At 49.0% G+C, this 21746-nt stretch overlaps 1 protein-coding gene and 1 non-coding gene across 3 annotated transcripts in view; both read left to right on the top strand.

Moving 5' to 3' along the window:
• Galnt10 (polypeptide N-acetylgalactosaminyltransferase 10) overlaps positions 1-21746 on the top strand; it is a 141889-nt gene that overhangs the window by 94596 nt on the left and 25547 nt on the right. The window lies entirely within an intron of this gene.
• On the top strand, positions 459-563 carry LOC115032606. The gene has a single exon (XR_003838249.1). It is a non-coding gene; the product is annotated as a U6 spliceosomal RNA (small nuclear RNA).

Genomic DNA, 21746 nt, shown 5'->3' on the forward strand with positions numbered 1-21746 from the left:
ACTGTTTCAGTGTTTCACTAAAAGAGTAATTAATGAGTGGGGAATGAAGCCCAGTGGAGAAGGACTTTGAGTTCCTTGCTCAGGGTCCCCAGAGAGAGGACATGGAATGGCCCTGCTCTCAGTTCATGTTCATGTGACTGCTGGGCCACTCTGACAGCTGCGTCCTGTCCAAGGGTCACTCATTTGAGCTGACCAAGTGGGGAGTACATAAAAGAAAGTGAGCGTTAAACCAAGAGGGTGCTGACAATAGGCCAGGCCCTGTCGTGATTGGATGGTTTGGATGACCAGGCCCTGTTGTGATTGGATGGTTTGGATGACCAGGCCCTGTCGTGATTGGATGGTTTGGATGACCAAGCCCTGTCATGATTGGATGGTTTAGATGAGAACTGTCCCCACAGGCTCACAAGTTTAAACACTTGGTCCCCAGTTGGTGGTGCCATCCCGGGAGGTTGTGGAACCTTTAAGAAGTAGAGCCATAGACTACAATCGGAACAATACAGAGAAGATTAGCATGGCCCCTGTGCAAGGATGACATGCAAATTCGAAAAGCGTTCTTTAACAAATGGGTCAGCTATCTCTGCGAACACCTTAACTGACATGGGAAGTGCAGATAGAACAGGAAATGGAGAGATCTATTGGTCACCGTGGAGAAGGAAAGAGCGTTGTGTTCTCTCTGTAATAAAACTGGGGCTTCTTTGGGGAAAGAAGAAGGAGAAGAAGGAAGAAGGAAGAAGTAGTAATAGAACAACCTTGCTGGAAGAGATGGGTCAGTGCTAGCCCCTGGGGTTTTACAGCATGTTGCCTACTTTCTGTCTACTCTCTACTTCTGTGTGCCTGCAGATGCGATGAGTTCTAGCCACATGCTCCCAACGCTTTGGCCTCCACAGTGCCACCCCAGCCATAATGGACAGTAGCCCCTCAATTTGTGTGTGAGCTACAGTAAAACTTTCTCCCTTTAAGTCAGTTGTTCTCAGTCTGTAGTTTGTGACCCCTTTGTGGGTCAAATGACCCTTTCACAAGGGTTGCCTAAGACCTTCAGAAAACACAGATATTTACATTAAGATTCATAACAATAGCAAAATTGCAGTTATGAAGTAGCAATGAAAATAATTTTATGGTTAGGGGGGGTCCCCAAAACACAAGGAACTTAGTTAAAGAGCCACTGTCCTGAGTTGCTCCATGTCAGATATTTAGTCACAGCAAAGAAAAGTAACTAAAACAAGTGATTTAAACACACTGTAGCTAACTGACCTCACTGACTGAAAGCCTCTTCTAGCTACCGTTTGCTAAAAGGGAAAATGCATATATTTAGCATAACCCCAAAGTGTAGGAAATCGACACCCCTACCCTGTCCCTGCATGTCACCTCCTAGATAAAACAGCAAAAACTCTTAAGTAAAATTCAAAATATTCAATCATAACATTTAATCCTTACCCATTTCTCTAAAAGATATGCTCTCCTATTTTTATTTATTATAAGCATTAGTTCAGATCCTTTTAATTATAGTGTTCATAATAAATGAAAGGAGGGCATTGGCCAAAAAAATAGGTGTTATCTACTACCAACACCAACACACTCACACACAAACACAAGTATGCTTTCACATGTATACATACAGATACATGAATCAGCACCAACATACACAGATATATATATACACACCAACACCCAGGCACATGCATGCATATGTATAGATTGCATATGCACACACCCATAGACACACCAGCACACACATGCATTCATATGCACACACATTCAAAAACAGGCATTTGCATGCATATGCACACATACCCCAATACCAACATACACAGACATACACACATCGACACACACTCATGCATGTGGATGCATGTGCACACACACACACACACACACATACTGATACACACCAGTGCCGATTCACACAGACATACACACCAACACACACATGCATAAATATGCATGCACATACACATACAGAGACATACACCAGTACCAACACGTAGAGATATGCACACTAACACACACACATATGCACACAAACACAGGTGAACTCACCTGGCAGCCTCCAGATGTAGCCATGGCTTACAGAGACCACAAGAATCCTTCCTGCGTTTTTGATGCTACAGGCATGTCTTCTCAGGCTCCTGTCGCTCCAGAGCCAGTGGGGGTTTGATTTGAACCCAGAAGCATCTTTGAAGCTGTTACCATCTGCCTTAAGATGTTCCTGGTTTTCATAGCTGCAGCTAGGCACAGCTCAGTGCTGAAGACCAGGTTGGCCAGATCCACACATTTACGTGTCTTTATTCTGAGATTTTTCTGATAGAAGAAAACAGTATCTATCCAGTACTCTCTAGCCTCGGAAGCTTAATTTCTTGTCTGTCTTTTCCTCTTGCTTTCCTACCTCAAATTAACAACTTTTATGGACCATGCAATTTTTACATCGTTCCAGAAAACAAAGGGTCAGGCATATGTTGAGGCCTCTGATGTCAACATTGGCACCTATAAAGTATTAACAGGTGTCTTCTGCTTTAGCCTTGGAAAGTGCCTTCCAGAACATTCTTTGATCCCACTATGATTTTTAGAAATTAATGATATTCATTTGCTTCATTTTTTAGGGATACACACATTATGTGCCAGTGCGCAGGAACTCCAGAATAACCACTAACTTCATGCTGTCTGCCACTGGCACTCCTCGTCTGAGCCTACTGCTCACAAGGGGATTTCCTGGGTTTTGTGAACAGCGGCAGGGAGGGAACACAGCAGGAGAGTAGGAAGCTCTGCTCTCTGCCAAGCCTGCTCAGATAGATTTGTCCCTACATGCTATCAGAATGTATGCTAGAATGTTCTCCATCTGAACTGCTCGCTAGCCTCTCTTCATGAATTCCAGCTAACGGTTATTCTCCTAAGCCTCACAGCAACCAGCCCTGACCTTTCCCAGACAACAGACTGCATCTGGTCTGGGGCAGCCCTGTGACCCAGAAGTGAGCGAGGTTGACCTGTGAGCATTCCTTCCTGAGAAGAGGCCGTTGCAAGCTGCCCCTTGTAGTGGACACTATCTCCCATCCTATTCCACCTTAGGCATTGGGAACAGGAAAGTGAAAGGTAGGGTATGGTAGCTCAGCGGTAGAGCACCTACCTGGCACATACTAGGCCCTGGGTTCTATTTCCATCTTCTCTCTCTCTCTCTCTCTCTCTCTCTCTCTCTCTCTCTCTCTCTCACACACACACACACACACACACACACACACACACACACACACAACACCCCAAAAGCGGGGAGGGGAATAAAACAGAAGCACATTCAGGTAGGTAAACCTGTCTCCCTCACACCCTTCGTTGCGTGCCAGCCAGCCTGTCGTGAATCCAGTGTGCTTTAGGCCAGCTTCCGCCATCATGTCCCTGTCCCCAGAGCACCTACCTTCTCTTCTTGTACAAGCCTATGGGAGTGGATTTGCCATCACTTCCGCTTTCCCTGTCACGGCTGAGTGAGACCTAAGTGAATTGCTGCTCCAGGCCAGCATTCAGTGAACGGCCATGGTCAGTCTGTCACTGTCTCAACCAGGCTGTGTTATTACTGTTAATTGGGGCCATGCTGCCCAGAATCCCCCTGGGGAGGGGCTGAGAGAAGGGCTCAGCGTAGAAAGCCCCTGCCTAGAATCCCCCGATGAGGGGCTGGGGCAGTGGCTCAGTGATAGAAGGCCTTACCTCAGCATGTACCAAGTCCTTGGTTCCAGTCTGAAACATTATAAAGTATGGCTCTCAGACTTACGGGGAACCCTGGCTTGCAGGCATGCCAAGGCCACTGAGGGCACCTTGTAGCATATCTGAAGGGTGTGGTCCTGGAAAGAGTGCCACCACATATGAAAAAGCACACATCCCTTGGTGGGGTTGGGGGAGGTGGGTGTCAGCCTACAGGTTCATCAGACCTTGTTTTTCCAGGAAGCCTTGTTGTAAATCATTGCTCTCCTACATCAGGCCAGGATTTATGGTCCCACATATCATTTCAACCACTGTTCATTAATCCTGAGACCTCACTTAAATTATTAAACCATCCTGTTCCGGTTGTGAGGGTTCTTATTATATCCTCAAGAGGCTGTCATTACCCAGATTGTCAGCTACACTCAACAGACACTAGTCTGCCCCATACCCAGTGTCGTGTCTGTTGTCCCTATCCCTCCCTGCCCCCCCCCCACGCCATCTATCCCTGCTCCCCCACACACCCCAAGACTCACCTGTGTTATAGGACAAGACCTAAGCCAAAGAGTCAGGAGGCAGAGAGCAGAACTTCTCAAAGTTTGGTGTCCATGAGATCATCTGGGAAATCTGTGTGTTGTGCAGATTCCCAGGCCACACCCTCTCCACCTGTCTGGGTGGATCCAGGGAACTGGATCACAGCCAGGTTTTCTAGGGATGCTGATATGGGGAACCCTGGGAGCCAGAGCTAAGAAATTCAGCTTTGGATGTCAGGGCTGTTCAGACTTCTTGAGGAATAGCTGATGGGAAAAACAAAACTGGGCACTTGGAGCTTTCTTAGTCACTGTTCTGTTGCTGTGAAGAGACACTGTGACCACGGCAGCCCTTGTAAAGGCAAGCATTTAATTTGGGGCTTGCTTACAGTTTCAGAGGTTTATTGTCATGGCAGGGAGCATGGCGGCACACAAGGTGCTGGAGCAGCAGCTGAGAGTTACATCCCTGTCCTCAGGCCAAGGGACAGATGCTGGCCTGGTATGGGTTTTTGAAACCTCAAACCTTGGTGACACACTTCCAACAAGACCACTCCTCCTAGTCCTTCTCAAATAGTCCCACTTCCTAACAACCAAGCATTCAATCTATGAGCCTATGAGTTATTCTTTTCTCTTATACTTTTTTTATTCACTTTACATCCCAACCACAGCCCTCTCTTTCCTCTCCTCTCAGCCCCTCCCTTACAAATTCCCCTATTACCTCCTCCCCTTCTCCTCAGAGAAGGGAAGTCTTCCCTGGGTATCACCCCACCCTGGGACATCTAGTCCCAACAAAACTAGGCACATCCTCTCCCACTGAGGGCCAACCAGGCAGTTCACGTAGGGGAAAGGGAATCCAATGGCAGTTAACAGAGTCAGAGACAGCCTCCACTCCAGTTGTTTAGAGAACCCACGTGAAGACCAAGCTGCACATCTGCCACAAATGTGTAGGGGGACTTGGTCCAGCCTGTGCATGCATTTTGGTTGGAGTCATTCTTACTTAGACCACTGCAGAACATTTTTCCCCCCAGGCTGACCTCAGACTTGCTGTGTAGCTAAAGATGGTCCTTGATCACCTCATCCTCTGCCTCCACCTCCCAGCTGCTTAGATTATGAGTGTACACCCTCCTCCCCCAACCAGGTCAGGTTTATGCAGAGCTAGGGATAGAACTCAGGGCTTCATGCATGCAGGCAAGTGTTCTACAAGCTGAGGTGCATTTCCGCTCCTCCATTTTCAGTAAATAAGCTGAACCCCAGAGAGAACAGCCTTTGGTCAGAGCCCCACAGTAGAGCCGCAGCCTGGCTCCCTGGCCTGCGGTGGAGGTGAGGTAATAGATGACGGAGCACTTTGGAATCATTCAACACTCAATAAATACTCAGCAATGGTCTTTATTTTCCAGCTGGAGCGTCCCGTGACAGAAATGGCTTGGTACTTTCTCTCTAAATTACCATAATCACCTGTTTGAGGCTTCCACCCAGACCATAACTCTAAACTCACGGGGCATAGAATAAATTGTTCCTGAATGAACAATAAAAAAATTTTATGGGAGAACGTGCTTGGGGCCCTGCCTGGTCCTCAGGCAGACATGCCCTGCCTGTTCTGTTGCCCTGTCCATCTTCCTCGGGGGTAGACTGCATCTTTCCCAACCATGGGCAGCAGGTCTAAAGGGTCTCTGGGTTTTCTTGGTTTTCTTGGGATGTGCATAACTTAATCATGAGCCTCTGCATCTCCAAAATCCCTTACCCACTTGAGCGTGCTTTAGCTTGCCGTCATAACTTTGGAAAGGAGGAAAAAACTCGATTCAGGCATCTAGCTCTTGTGCTCAGTAAACTGTCTTATGTGTTACACACATGCAAAGCCTGTTTTCAAATCTGGAGGAGGTGAGTCTCCCCTCCCCCAGGAAGCTTCCTCTTTGGAGGCCATGTGGCTGCAGTTCCAAGGAGTGAACCCTCTCCTGCTTGCAGGAGTCTGCTCCCAAACTGCACGATTGACCTCACAGAGCCCGCTAGTGACAAGTCCTGCTCCATGTTTAAGGAGCACCAGTTCCTAGCAGTTATAGCCACACTTGACACCAGGCCCCTGGAGAAGTTGGGTACATGGTCAGGTCCCCACAATTCAGGCTGTCACTACAAGACCCTCCATCCTCTCAAGAAGCAAGACTGCAGGGTCTTAACTTGTCCCACTGCCAACATCAACCGCACAGGTGAAATTGACCAAGAAAAAGACAAAACAGACAAACAAAAAAACATACTAAGCCATCCAGCATGGGTGAGACCACTAAATTCTATCACTGACCTGATTGGATAAGAAACACCAAGGTTAATCCCAGCACTTGGGGGGCAGAGGCAGGCGGATTTCTGAGTTCGAGGCCAGCCTGGTCTACAGAGTGAGTTCCAGGGCAGCCAGGACTACACAGAGAAACCCTGTCTCAAAAAAAAAAAAGAACCACCAAGGATCCTGGCCTGGTGGTACGGGCCTTTAATCCCAGCTCTCAGAAGGACGGAAGAGACAGGCAGAGCTCTGTGAGTTTGTGAGTTTGAGGCCAGCCTGGTCTATACATCAGTCAGGGCTGCCAAGAGAACCTCTGTCTCAGAAAGGGGGTGGGGGATAAACACTAGGGTAATAAATGAGGCACACCGCTTCATGTATTTCCAGAAAGGATGAATTGAGAAGGGCGGACATGAGGAGGCCCCACCCTGAAGAGTTGGATTGGTTTTAAAGTGCTTGCCTGGCAAGTGGAAGGCCCTGGATTTAGTCCTCAGCTCCAAGAAAAAGCTTTAGAAAGATCACTTGCTGCTCTTGCAGAGGGGACTGGGTTCTGTTCCCAATGCCCCCATGGTATGGGCTCTGATGTAGCCGTTGGGAGTGTTAGTGGTTGCACAGGTGTCAGCTGGTGCTGGGTGGCACAGATCTGCAGGAATGGATGTGTGGGTTTGGCCAAGTTAAGGAAGGTATGCTCTGCCAAGTGCCTGGACATTTTGATGCCAATGCCAAGGAAATTTGATTCACATTTGGTTTATGAAACTTTTGATCACCTGTGTATTAATTATATCAAGCCTTGGCTGTCGATTGGAAGGAACTTCACACAGTTCCCTCTCTGGACGCAATTCCTTTGTCCTGAGTTCTGTTCTGACGTGTGAAGGATGCACTAGTATCTGTGGTCCCCCCAGCAGGAACCCTCCCCAACACTAACCCCCTCCAGGACAGAAGAGGCCGTGGCTGCAGGGAGAACCAAGGGCTGCATCCTTAGGCACAGATACTTGTTTGTTTGTAGGTTTGTGGGTTTATGCTAGTTGTGATTTCCATCTCCAGGGCAAGGAGAGGCCAAGATGTTCTTGGTTTTTATTGGGGGGGTGGTAGCCAGTGAGACAGGAATTGTAAATAAACACAAATCGGACTAATGCCCCCACCCCCAAAAAAGCTTTCAAATTCTGTCTCACCACACTCAGTCCAATCTGGCCAAGGGTCTCACAGACTCTGAGGCTCAGGGAGAGCTGTCACACTGAGGGTCCCTCTTTCTAAGGAGAATTTGCTGAGATACTCTATCAAGGAGTGAGTAGAGTCTCAGACTGAGCCACTGGGCCAGCTTGTCCTTGCCTTTCCTCTGCTGAGCCCCAGTGCATTCCAGGCTTTGAGTAAGACATTAGGATACCTGAGGTAGAAGACAGGGCCATGTCCCAAGGGGACCTGAGATTCTACAAGAGAAGAATTAGCTATGTGAGCAGGAGTCAGTGGAGCAAATACACAGACAAGACTGACAGTACAAGCCGGAGAGATGGCTCAGTAAAGTGCTTGTTGCACACACATGGGGACCTGACTTTATTCCCTAACATAAAAAGCTGGGTGTGGCAACATATGTCTACAATCTTAGCACTGAGGAGTGGAGCCAGGAGGACCCCAGGGGCTCGTTGGCCAGCCAGCATCTGAGTCTGTGTGCTTCAGGTTCAGTGAGAGAGGTGTGGTGGTTTGAATGAAAATAGCCCCCATAGACCTAGAGGGAGTGACACTATTGGGAGATGTGGCCTTATCAGAGGACGTGTGTGTCACTGGGGCTGGGCTTTTGAGTCTCAGAAGCCCAAGTCAAGCCAAGTGTCACTCTTTCTTCCTGCTGCCTGTGAATCCAGGTGTAGAACTCTCATTTCCCTCTCCAGCACCATGGCTGCCTATGTGCCACCATGCTTCCTGCCATGATGATAATGGACCAACCCTCTGAACTCTAAGCCAGGCCCAGTTAAATATGTTCCTTGGTCAGAGTTGCCATGGTCACGGTTTCATTTCACAGCACTAGAAACCCTAAGACAACCCTGTCGAAAAAAATAAAGTGGAGGGGGGTACTTGGTGTTGACTTCTGGACGTCACGCGTACGTATGCACACAGGAAGCTGGCACACACGCCCTGCATTGCTGGGCGGAGGGGAAGCAACACAGTAACAAGCTGGTAGAACTCGGAGTGGAAGTGGTACATGGACCCGGACATTTCCTGGGCACCTTCTGTCATCATGCTTACCGCACCCCACCCCTGCTCTGGTCCATTCACCAGCTGTTGCTTCTCTTTGTCTTTCTGTCACCTCACTGCCAGATTGCCAACTCACCGTGATACCATAAGTGATTCAGGAGCTGTGCTCACTCCTATTCCTGTATGTGCACCATGGTGTCTCCCCCTGGAGGCTAGGACAGGAATTACACCCATCCCTACCCCTGCAGAGCTGTGGGTCCCAGAGTGGTAGACTGGAGCCACATAGCTAGCCCTCACTCCCATTCCTCATTCGTTCTTAGGACATCTCTCCCCTCCCCCCCCCAGACTGTGGTGGGACTCCCCGCACTGCTCACCCCAGAGCATGCGATTCCTCCACCCCATTACCTACATGGCCTTCAGAGTTCAGGGCTGGTTTTCCTGCGTTCTGCCCGTGTGTGTATGATCCTTCCCACAAGAGCCTGATTAATCACTCGGAGTTGAAGGTTACCAAGAAAAATATGCCAGAGCGTGACAGGCCATTAGTATTTGTGTTGTAGGGAAACCAGTAATCATCGTAATTGGCGCTCGCTTTGGAGCAGAGCGGGGCTGCTCTTGATCGCCGTCTCCTCCTTCCTATACCCTTAGCATCAGGAAAACACCCCTTCTCGGCTCCCACTCACCGTCTCGGCCTCATTTCATCCCGTGAATGCTGGGTCATCTGAAGCGCCAGTCAGAGGTGCATAATGTCACCGCAACAAGCCTGCCTAAGTCCCTGGACATGTCAGACCTGTGGCTTTGGTGGTGTGCCTTCCAAAACACAGGTGATCCCAAGGCCCAGGGGTGAATAACGCCTGCCTTTAGGGATCCTCTGATTTGGTGATTTCCACCCAAACCCAGCTAGACTCTGAACCTCCTCCCTTTTCTCTTTCATTCGTTCTTTCTCCCCTTTCTCTCCCTCCTTCCTTCCTTCTTCTCTGACCTCTATCCCTCCTCCCTGCACCATCTATGTCTATTCTTCGATGTGGGTGGGACCTGCCTCCTCTTTGAGAGGGGCCTTACTTTTTGTGTATCACCCTAAACCAAGATTAGTGTGTCGTAGACATTTGGAAAGTCTACTGCTCAGTTCCAGCTTAGAGAGGGGCATGTGTAAACCATGAGTGTATCTAAGGATGGCCACTGGGACACAGCTTTTAATACCACTATAGTAGAAACAGCCTAGAGGGCTGGAGAGATGGCTCGGTGGTTAAGAGCACTGGCTGTTCTTTCAGAGGTCCTGAGTTCAATTCCCAGCAACCACATGGTGGCTCACAACCATATGTAATGGAATCCGATGCTCTCTTCTGGTGTGTCTGAAGACAGCTACAGTGTACTCACATACACAAATAAATGAATAAATCTTGAGAGAGAGAGAGAAGAAAATCTAAAAATTCATCCTCAGGAGAAGATGGGTGACAATATGGCCAGCGTAGAATGTAGTAAGCACTGCTGGGGAAGCCAGGTCTGGTGCCACATACCAGTGACTCTAGTAATCTGGGATACAGAGGCAGGAGAATCACTTCAGAGTCAGACATGGCTACAGTAGCGAGCCTGAGACCAGATGGGATAAGGGAGGCCATGTCTGAACTGCATAAACAGGGTTCTGTCACAGCATGTAGAAAGAGACGGCTGTCACACAAACACACTGCAGGGTGGGACCTAACAGACACAGAAAAAGGGCAAGAAAAAAGGGTGTGCTCCAGCCTGCCACCAGTGGTGACCCTGAGACAGTGGAGTGGCCAAGGGTTGAGGGCTATCCCTTGTTTGAGTCTCCATTGGCTGTGCTAGAACACTTAGACCGAAAACAACTTGAGGGAAGACAAGGCAGGAACCTGGAGGCAGAAACCAACAAGCAACGAACACTGTTTTCTGGCTTGCTTCCCCGGGCTTCCTTGGCTTTTTTCTTTTTTATACGTCCACAACCCAGGTCCATCTGCCCATGAGTGGCACTGCCTACAGCGGGCAACTAAGAAATTACCACAAGCCATTCTGATGGAAAAGGCAGTTCCTAAGCTGAGATTCCTTTTTTTCCCAGGTATGTTTTGTTTTGTTGGGTTTTTTTTTTACTCCCACAGTCAGAAAAACTATGACACTTTCATCTGTTTTGTTTTGTTTATTCAAGGAGTGCTTTTTTCTTCCATTGGAAAGTGGTAGGTAGTCTTTGAGAAAAAAAGTAACTGATCCAATCACTTACTCCCCAAAGGTTGTAACATGCCCCGCCTCCTGCGAGGGGGGAGGGAGTGTCGAAATCTCGCACACACTGAATTGTTGCTTCCCGGCCAAAAGCATATTGGATACTTACACACCCTTAAGAAGCACACTCTTTCCAGCAATTATGAACGACTTACTAAGTGCATGCTAATGAGACATCATTAGAGAAGGTCTCTGGTCTCCAGTTCCTTGGATGCTCAGGGGCTCTAGCACCCTGCTTTGGTGTGAATGTTTTCTCTTTCCCAGACCACCACCCTGTGCATCCCACGGCAGCCAGCTCCAGTGCTCTCTCCTTCTGGGGACCTGCTCCACGCTGAACCCATTCCTCACCTGTATCTGCTGATCTTTGCGCACACATTGACAAGCAAAGAAACCCCGGTGGTTAGAAACGCAAGCTCTGGATGCAGACTAACCTGGCCATGTGTCTGCTCTGCCCCTTAGCCTCCATATTCCCGTATCCAACTCAGAGTGCATAAGAGAATCCTGGAGGACGCTTGATTCAGTGTCCAGAGAATTCAGGGTCGATGTGTGCAAGGTACCTTCTTGTCTGTGATCAGAAGTGCCTTTCTCTGTAAATACGAGTCTGAGCTTGTCATCCAGCTATTCTTATCTGTGCTGTCCTGTGCTGTGCAGAATAAGGAAAGCTGGCCTGGACTGCACAGTTTCTCTTCACCTTAGGGACATGAAAGGCCAAGCAGACTATAAACAACCAAAGGAAGCCACTTGGACAGTGAGTTTGAAAAGTGCCATTTAATTTCTCTTGTGTGTCCTAGTTTCCAACCGTGAACGTGCTTTCCTGGTATAATGTTTAGCTGTGTTCCCCAGAGGACAGCTGGGTCAACCACAAGAATGAGGTCTCAGTGACAGGGCAGTGATAAGCCCAGGTGCATTAACACTGTGGAATCTTGGGTCACTCCTGTGTACCTGAGCTCACACCCCTGGCCTCTCCTGATGCTAAGATAACTGGGTCCCTAGGTGGGAGGAAGAAGACTACAGGATTAACTACTTCTTACTGCAGTGCACACAGGGCTACAACCCTCCTTACAGACCCTCCTTTGGATCTGAACTTGTGGTGGCCCAGCCACACAATGCGTCTTCCGATCTTAGGGTCAGCCTCTGCCTGAGATGGGAGCACTGGCCACTAGGGGGTGGGAGGTGTGCATGCATGTGCGCAATTCATGTCTGATGTGGAACAAACCAGAATCCCCAAGCGTCAAGCAGCTTACACTCAGCTGGAGACCCGGACCATCCCGCCCGTTGCTGCTCTGAGTTCAGAACACACAGAACTCCCCCCCCCCCATCACCTTACACACAGCTCCTCCTAAAGCTACAGCGTTCCCGTGGGCAGCACCGATGTGTTTTCTGGCCTTTGACAAATTAAAACAAACCTAGCATTGAAAAGTACAAATTGCTCACAGCTGGGGCAGAGAGACAATTACTGGGGTAGGTAAATAGGGTAGCGTGTATCAAAAGGAAAACACTATCCTCGCTGATTACTGGGTGCCTCTCAGAAGGAGCCATCGAATTATAGGAGTCAGGCTTCATCCGGGATTCTCCCAATCCTGGAGCATTACGTAGAATCAGTCATGTGGTGCCAGGGCTGGAAAGAGCCTTCAAGTCTGTGAAGTCCAACCACGCAGCCAACATCTGGGGTAGGGTTAGGCAGTTCTGCCTCCGATTGGTTTGCCAATGGCGGAAGCTCTTATGTGAACTTCTTTGTCCTGGACTTAGCTGTAGTCCCCTGCAGTGGTTCTTCTGGCTCCTGAGAGTGTGATACCCAGACCGGGCCTGAGCCAGAGAGCACAGTGGTTGACACTGAGCAAATTCTCTACCTCTCCCCTATGTTGGTCTCCTTGTCAGACAACCCGGGGCTGTCCCTCATGTGGAGTAATCTTAGGAGAATGGCAGAGAGGGAAAGATCTCCTAGATCTCTAAGTACTGATCTCGAAAGAAGACTGTGACGTACTGCTGTTAATAAATAGGAAAACAGGTTTCGGAAGGAATATGCACACATCAGCATTAATTCGGAATTAAAACACTGGCCTCGGAGGAGGCTCATGAGACTCAAAAGGCTAAGGAAACTTGCAAGGCTCAGGAACTTGCACAAGGCTCCTCCCAACATTACAAAAGCAGTAGCAATTGCTAGGGAGGAGACTCCAGTGGAACTGCCTGCCAGCTATGCGGAGACTTCCAGGCATGTGGCTTTCCTGATGTGTCACTCATGCTGGAGTCTGTTTGGGGGTCACCCACACCCCTGTAAGTTACCCCAATGACTAACTGGTTCTCGGAAATAGACTCGGAGAATCATTTTGTTGGTTCGTTGTTGGTGCCCCATGAGGGGTAAAGAGACATTTATTCATGCCCCCGCCCCAGGCGAGGTGTGGGAATTCATTAAAAAAAAAAAAATTGGGCCGGGCATGGTGGCGCACGCCTTTAATCCTGGCACTCAGGAGGCAGAGGCAGGCGGATTTCTGAGTTCAAGGACAGCCAGGGCTACATAGAGAAACCCTGTCTCGGAAAAAAAAAAAAAATTGGAAAACCAGTCAAAAACTAAACTTGTATTTAGCCATCTCAGGCAGGGGGAGACTAGTGTGACTAGTGTGGCTTGTTGTGTGACACATGTGCACACTACACACTCGACAACATAAGTCAGTGACTGACGACACATAGCGGTCTCACAAAGCAGACTTGGATGTGGTGGGCCGAGAGCACACATGGTTCCTCTGATAGTACTGAGGTTTAAGTGGGAACTCTGTGAGCGGTCAGTCCCTTGATGCTAACCCGCTGGGAAGGCATCATTTGCTTAAGAACACTAGCTCCCTGAGCTTGGACACTCCCCGGCATGCTTTCTGTCTTCCCTCTGGTGGCAGGTGAGTCGTCAAGATGCCTGGCACATACAGGACCTAAAACTGTAAAAGCAGACAGCAACAGACAAAGGATCAAATCGGCACTGTGCACCAGCCCTCTCTTAGCGCCTTCCGTATGCTAGGTGCCCACCGTGAGGGAAATAAACCACCCTGTGCCCAGCCCCCAAGAAACCTGTGCTGGGCAGGAGCCCACACAGCCCTCAGGGACTGTGAGCTAGCATCGTCTGGGGACGCTGCTTTGGGGAGCACTTCAGGCATGAATATGATTGCCTAGGACAGAGACATGGAGCAGGATGCTTGGAGCTGAGGGGTGTGCAAGAGTGAAGGAGGAAGGTGAGAAAATGTGGAGCAGAATCAGCACCGTGGAATGTGAGGTTTAGGGAGATGAGACTGGAAGGATGGATGAGAATGGAGAGCCCCGGACATTGCTGAGAGGCCTGGATTCACGTGAACTGTGATAGCAGAATGAGGGCTGGAGGACTACTGTCTGATTAATTTCCAGGAGGAAACTTCTAGAAGAAGCCAAAAATCTCAAAGTCCCTGACCTAGTGCTACCCAATGTGGAAGTAACCTGAGCAGTCCAGATACTGTGTTGGCTTGGAGTGGGGTGTGGGTGTGCATGTATGTGTGTTCATGTGTGCACACACTTGCATGAGCGTTCATATGTGCATTATGTGTGTGTGCATTTGCATGTGTGTGTGCCTTCATATGTGTTTATATGTGTGCATCTATGTGTGTGTTCATGTGTGTACACATGAGCATTCATCTGTGGATATGTGTGTGCATGCCTTCATGTGTGTATGTATGTGTGTATGGGTGTGTGTGTTTATGTGTGCATATATGTGTGAGCATTTGTGTGTGTGTGTGTAGGTGCACACATGCCGCAACACACATGTGAAGCTCAGAGGACAACCTACAGAGGACATTTCTTCCACCATGTGGGTACAAGAGATGGAACTCAGGTTGTCAGGCTTGGCAGCAAGCACCTTAACTCCCTCGGCCGTTGCACCCGCCCTTTTCTTTCTTGGGAAATTGATGGACGGTTAGAGAGGCGCCTAGAAAGCTCTGACACGTGCTCGGCTTTTTCTTCCTATGAACTGTGTAGGACCCCCCCCCCCAGGAGGCCCTTTTGCCCTTTAACAGATGCGAAGCTGACAGGCCAACACATTGCAGGAATGGAAATTTTCTTTTCCTTTCTTGATAACACCGTGAGTGATAGGCACGGAAGTCCGCATCCTTCATGAAGCACATGTTACTCCTAGACATCTGTCAAGTGGCATGATTTAAAAACAGCCAAGAGCCCGGCATTAGAACTGCCCAAGAGCCTGATTCCCTGGATGGGCTGCAGCTGGCGAAGGCCTCAGCCGATTGGTGGGGAGTCGCTTTCAGAAAACAGGGCATAATTAACTCCATCAAGGTGGCTTTCTGAGTATTTTTATTCGATGTCTGACTATTAAACAGATTTATGCCCCTGCCCACCTGCTGAAAAGAGACGAAGGCATTTAGCTGAAATTAAAAATGCAGACAGGGCTGTCTGTCTAGGTAATAGCAACACTCTCAAAGGGTGACTCATCTTGCGTGGAGTGGGGACAAGCAGTTCATTTATGTGATGAAGTGCTTCCCAGCCCCGGGAGCTGGGTGCCACCGCTCGAGGAGGGAGCATAACCCATTCTCAAAACCACCAAAGGCTTGTTGGGGTCAGAGCCCCATGCACGTGAGGAGTGGGGGTCATCTGTAATGTGATGTCAAAGAATATGTTTGGGGAAGGTATACACATGTCCAGCCCATGAGATCTCAGGCTGTTATAAAGTTAACATGTTAACCTAACCTAAACCATGGACCAGCAGGTCGCTCACTGAAGGGGAGATGGTGAGAGAGTTGAATTCCCGAGGCACCGTTGTTTTAATTGCTCCTGTCGGACTGTGAACCATATACCTGTCAAAGCAGCTTAAAGAAAAGGGGGCTCATTTTAGCTCGCGGTTTGAGGGTACAGTCTATCGTGGTAGGGAAGTCCTGGAGGCAGGAGCCAGGAGCCAAAGACGACTGTTCATACCATGTCCACTGTCAAGAAGCAGGTGGTAGTGCCTGCTGGTACTCAGCTTGCTGGGTTCTTTTTATTCAGTCGGGGACCCCAGGCCTCAGCTGGTGCCACACACATTTAGGATGGGTCCCTTCACTTCAGTTAACCTAGTCTAGAAACATCCTCACTGATGGTCCAGAGTTTGTCTCCTGGACAATTGTGGATCCTATCAAGATCCCAGTCAGTTTCAGTCACCACAATCCCTCATACACTCAGCCAGTCCCAGGCCCTCCTGAGTCTATTTCCATAGGTGCTGGCTATGGTGAGCTTTCTTGTGGGGTCTTCCAGGAACCCTAGAATGAGCTGGGGCTCAGTGGGTTCACCTCACAGCCAACTGTCCAACGTCCTTTGGCTTCTATTCAAGGGCTCACTCTGTGTTCACCCCTAGAATCTAGGACTAATTGGTGAACCCAGTGGCTCTCAGTTCCTAAAAGATCACATGCGATCAGAAGTACTGTGGAGGACTGAGGCTGCACCAGGCCCTTGATGGAAGAGGCCACAGTCTGTCTTGCTGTTACTGACTCCGACTCCAGCAATTTCCAGATATCCTGGTCCCACCAGAGTTGTCTGCTGTCCTGCCATCCCTCTTCTTTCTCCCTCCCTGCCCTGCGAATTTCCCTCCAGAAGCAACCAGTAGAATTTCACCCCAACTTCACCCCAACTTCTCTTCCTGTTTTCTTGCCCCGTTGCCACCTGCCATCCAAAGCCCCTTCCATACCCAGACAAGGTACTCACAGAGGAGACTCCGTGGATAGAGCATCTTCCACCCCAGTGTCTTCCTCCTTGTCTCGCCCAGTAATCCATGCATCTCAGGGGTGTGCTGTGTGCATTCACCTGATGACACCAGAGGTTGTTTATGGTGCTTTGTTCTGTTTTAATTCGGGGGCAGAGGGCATGCTCAGTCGGTGAAGTGTTTGCCATGCAAGCATGAGAACCTGAGTTCCATCCCCAGAACCCACGTAAGAAACCAGACATGGTGGCACACACTTGTGAACCAAGCACTGGGGAAGCAGAGAGAGTCAAGATCACTGGAGTTCATAAGCCAATGAGAGACCCTGTCAGGAAGCAAGGAAGATAACTCCTGAGGAACAGTGTGCACTGCACATACACAGACAGACAGACAGACATGCCACACAGCATTCACTGATGAAAAGATACATAAAGCTATGGCAGTTACAGGACAGTGGTTCCTGTACCCTTGGGAACTAGGCTCTTGGAGCCCAGAGGATACAAAATCTACAGATGCTCAAGTTCCTGAAACAAGATGGTGTAGTGTTTGCATAGAACCTGCGTATATCCTCTGTGTCCTGTAAGTCTCTGGAGGCTAGAGCTGTGGCTCAGTGGGTAAAGGCACTTGCTATCAAACCTAATGGCCAGGACCTACATGGTAGAAGGAGAGAACCAACGCCTGAAAGTTGCCCTCTGACCTCCACACGTGTGCCACAGCACATGGACGTGTGTACTCAGGCATGTGTGCACACACACAAGCGTAATTTTAAAAAATTACCCCTCCATTGTTTATTCCACACGGTACAATGGACACGGTGTGGGTAGTTATTAAGCCTTGTTGCAATGTTGCCCGTGTTAGGTTTTATCCTTTCTTGTTCCGGGGATGACAAGACAAGCAAATCTGACATGATCAGTACAGATGCAGTTGGTTTTTCTGGTGTTTTCCACATACAGTTGAACAAGACTGTAATTGTAATCACCCGTGGATCCAGAGCCTTGGCTGTATAGATGCTTGGCTCCGACTCTTTCCTTCTCTCCTCAACTCAGACCCGTACGCACTGAAACTCCTGTTGTTCTGTTACTTCTCTGTAAGACCACAGTTGTGGCATTATATGGAAATCTTGGGAAAGTGGTTGTCTTAAGCTGATTATGCTAATTTATAAATTTTAAGACCTTGAAAAGGCACCATGTGAACCAGCTGCTACATAAAGAGACACCGAGCCATAATTAAAAGGGGATCCAGCCAGATGTTTTACAGGCCTTTAACAAAGAGCTTCTGCCCGCTTCCCATAAATCTGTGGTGGGCTCGATGTTTCCCAGCCTCCAAGACAAAAGGCCTGCAGATGTAAACCGTTCCCCCATCCACGCACACTTTCCAGGCAGCCTCTGTGGTGGAAAGAAAACTCCAGAGTTCCCTCTAGAGCCTCTGGAGAAGGAAGAGGTCCATTGTCATTTCAGAGACCTTGAGTCTGTAGGAAGTATGTCAAGGAATGACCTGCGGAGGTAAACAGGTGGGAACAGCCCTATCTAGATATGACAGTGGACACCTGTGTGATCTCAGAAGCTTGGTCATCATAGCAACTATGGGGGTTGCAAGAAGCACCGGCCCCCGGATAATAGCTGATGGGAAAGAACACTCCCTCAGGATCAAGTGTAGTGTCTTACCACTGAAGATTCCGGAACGTGCTCCAGGCTGAAGTTCTCTAGAGATCAGGAATGGGCCCATTGGGGGATCGGGGAAGCAGTTTGCAGGGCCTTCAAGAATGTGTCAGCTTTGAGTGTCATTTCTGTGACTGTGTGCACTCACATGTACCTGTCTGTGCAAGTCTTTAGGGTTCATGGGGTAAGGGGTAGGAGGGCTCATGCATATACACGTGGAGACAGTGATCAACCTTGGGTGTCATTCCTCAGGCACCAGCCACTTTGGGTTTTTTTTGAGACAGGGCCCCTCGATGGCCTAGACCTCACCAATAAGGCTAAGCTGGCCAGTCAGTAAACATCAGGGAGCCTCCTGTCTATCTCTCCAAGCTCTGGGATTACAAGTGCCTGCCACACATTTGGCTTTCATGAATAGATCTTGGGGCTTAAATTCCGGTCCGTGTGCTTACTAGGTATAATTTACAGACAGAGACATCTCTCAGCATCCCCTTCCCCAAAGACTTTCTAAATTTTTTTTAAAGATTTATTTATTTTATATATGTGAGTATCTTGTCACTGTCTTCAGATACACCAGAAGAGGGTGTCAGATCCCCCCATTACAGATGGTTGTGAGCCACCATGTGTTGCTGGGAGTTAAACTCTGGAAGAGGAGCCAGTGCTCTTAACTGTTGAGCCATCTCTCCAGCCCTCTAGATTAATCTTAAAAAGTTTTTCGGAAACACCTTTGCTAAGCGCAGCTCTAGGTCACCATTTTCAGCCATGCAAGCAAAGGTGGCTACATGCCAAGTGTCGATACATTTAGACTTTTATGAGCAAATGTGGGCTCTGGTCAGTGCAGATCTCTGTTGCCTCTCTCTGAAATCCCCCAGTGTCTTCCCCAGCAGCAAGTCACTTCCTTTCCTACACAACAGACAATGCTACCATGTACTGTCAGTCATCAGAGCAAATAAAAGCCCTGGGCCATCCTAGGGCTTGGAATTGGGCACTGACGCCCATCAGGCAGGGTGGATCAAGCAGCCAAGAAATGGAAGAGCTGTTCAGTCACATGGTTAGCAATGCCTGACACTTCCCTGATTCTGGGCCATCAACTCCCAGCTGGCTGAACAAAGTTCATTTTCCAGTAAGGGGCACAAGCGTGAAGTCTTGGGAATGAAATGACGCATGTATATAGCAGCATATCACACAGGGCTTCAGTACATAGAAAGCATGACCATAAAGTTGAGGGTCCACTGTTTCTAAAAATGTTTCCTTTGGTGAGAAATACCTTCCCATCAAAAAAAAATAGACGGCATAAGATGCCTTCAACTGCCGGGGCCCTTCTCTTCCTCCAAAGGCCTCACTGATGCCTCTGAGCACTCTGAAGTTGACAGGTAGACACTTCTGTCCCTGAAGATGAGCTATACAACTTAGGACACAAGAAATTCGAGCAGAGCTAGGATGTCATGGGACCCAGAACACTCACACGTCCACTAAGAACAGCATCTACCACTATGGTGGCCACGGGTGGCCTGAGGACCAGCTGGGCAGTCCTTGTTTTCCATCTTTGTGTCCAGCCCAAGCAAGGGACATGCAAACACTCTCGGTACCCCCTCAGACAGTGTTTCTAGTTGGAAGCATCAGGCTTTGAAATTCAGATATAGTCCCCATGGGAATTGATTTTACAGCTCAGAGCACCAAAGACACCCAGAGGACCGAAGGGAATGTGAATCCGTCTTCAGCACTTAGCATGCCAGCTGTGTAACTTCGGGTCAAGAAACCTCTCACCATGAGACAAGGGTGATGTCCTGTGGCCAATTCCCATGTGGCACTGACAAGAAGCCACAGAGAATTCGGCAGTGACGTGTGCAAGCCTCTCTGGCTTCATGCTGGGCACAGAGGATACCTGATGAGTGGAGAGTCCACACAGCCTGCCTCACCGAGCTTGTGGTTCAGAGCCGAGGGGTGTGGAATGTGAATCACAGGGCACTGCCACCAGCTAATATGGTCACAGAGGTAGAGAAGGATTTCTAGGGCTGGGCGTGGTTTCAGTTGGTAGAGTGCTTCCCCAGCTAGCCAATCGGTGAGCTCCGGTTTTGGTGAGAGACTTTGTGTCAAAAATAAAGTCTCAGAGAGGGAGAGAGGAAGATGCTCAGCTTCCACATCTGGCCAGCTGCACACAAGAATGGCGTGTGTGTGTGTGTAAAGACCCTTGCCACAAAGCCTGACAACCTGAGGTTGGTCCCTGGGACCCTCGTGGAGAAAGTACAGACTCCCATAGGTTGTTCTCTGGTCTCCACAGTCATGTGCGCGCGCGCGCGCGCGCACACACACCATAAATAAATAATTTAAAACATTAATGAAAATTAAAATAAAATAAACCTTTGGGGGCTGGCGAGATGACTCGGTGGTTAAGAGCACTGTCTGCTCTTCTAAAGGTCCTGAGTTCAAATCCCAGCAACCAACTATTCGTAATGAGATCTGACGCCCTCTTCTGGTGCATCTGAAGATAGCTACAGTGTACTTAGATATAATAATAAATAAATCTTAAAAAAAAAACCCTTTCGGGCAGGAGAGGAAGGGAAGCAGCTAAGTCATGTCCAGCAGCCATCCCGTGCCCACTCATGTGCTGAAGGTGTTGTCTTTGCTAGTCCTTGCTTCCCTCTTGCTGCCTGACCTTGCCAGCCACGGCTGGTGACACATCGAGGTCTGCCTCCTTCTTCCCCTGGCATTCTCCATATGACCTGTTTCTCTCTAACGGGTCACCAGCCAGTAGCTTCAAGCCCACCCTCACCCAGTGTTAACTGCCCTGAACTGAGTCGATCTGTAGAGACTGTTTCCAAACGGTGCCGTGACCACAGGCATCGGGAGTTGGGATTTCCATGCATCATGTTAGGGGACGCAATTCAAATCAGCAGCCCTTCTGACCTCAGCCCTCCCTCAGGTTTGCCTGTAGAATCCAAGAGCATGGGGCTAGCAAGATGGCTTAGCATTTAAAAGTGCCTGCCACTGCACCTGACAAAGTGTGTGCAGTCACTAGAACTCATGAGGAAGGAGAGAGCCTTTCATACACACACCCCGAGCTGACTGCGCTCCGTTCTCTCACATAGTAGAGGACAGCCGAGATGGGCACCCAATTGTAGACCAGGGCAGGGGGACAGGTGTAGGCAGTGAGTGAAAGGCATTTTATGACACTGGAAATTCTGAACTGGGAGATAGTCCTGCCATGTTGACCTACTGTGTGAGTCTGAGTCGTTAATCTCTCCAGCCCTCTCACTTCCAGGGGGCAGGATTGGAAGGGAGTGACAAAAGTATTAGTAGGCATCAGGTGAGAGGTAAGGTCAGTCTCCATAGACCTGGTGTTCTAATTTGTAACTGTTTGTTGAGCAAATTGTATCTCTGCTCTGAGCCTTAGTATCTCCTTCTGTAAACAGGACAGCTAGATACTAGGTATCTGAGGTAATGCATGTGAAGCAGGGAGACGGCTCTGTGTGTGTGTGTGTGTGTGTGTGTGTGTGTGTGTGTGT

This window comes from Mus caroli, chromosome 11, assembly GCF_900094665.2.
Source record: "Mus caroli chromosome 11, CAROLI_EIJ_v1.1, whole genome shotgun sequence".
Taxonomy (NCBI): Eukaryota; Metazoa; Chordata; class Mammalia; order Rodentia; family Muridae; genus Mus; species Mus caroli.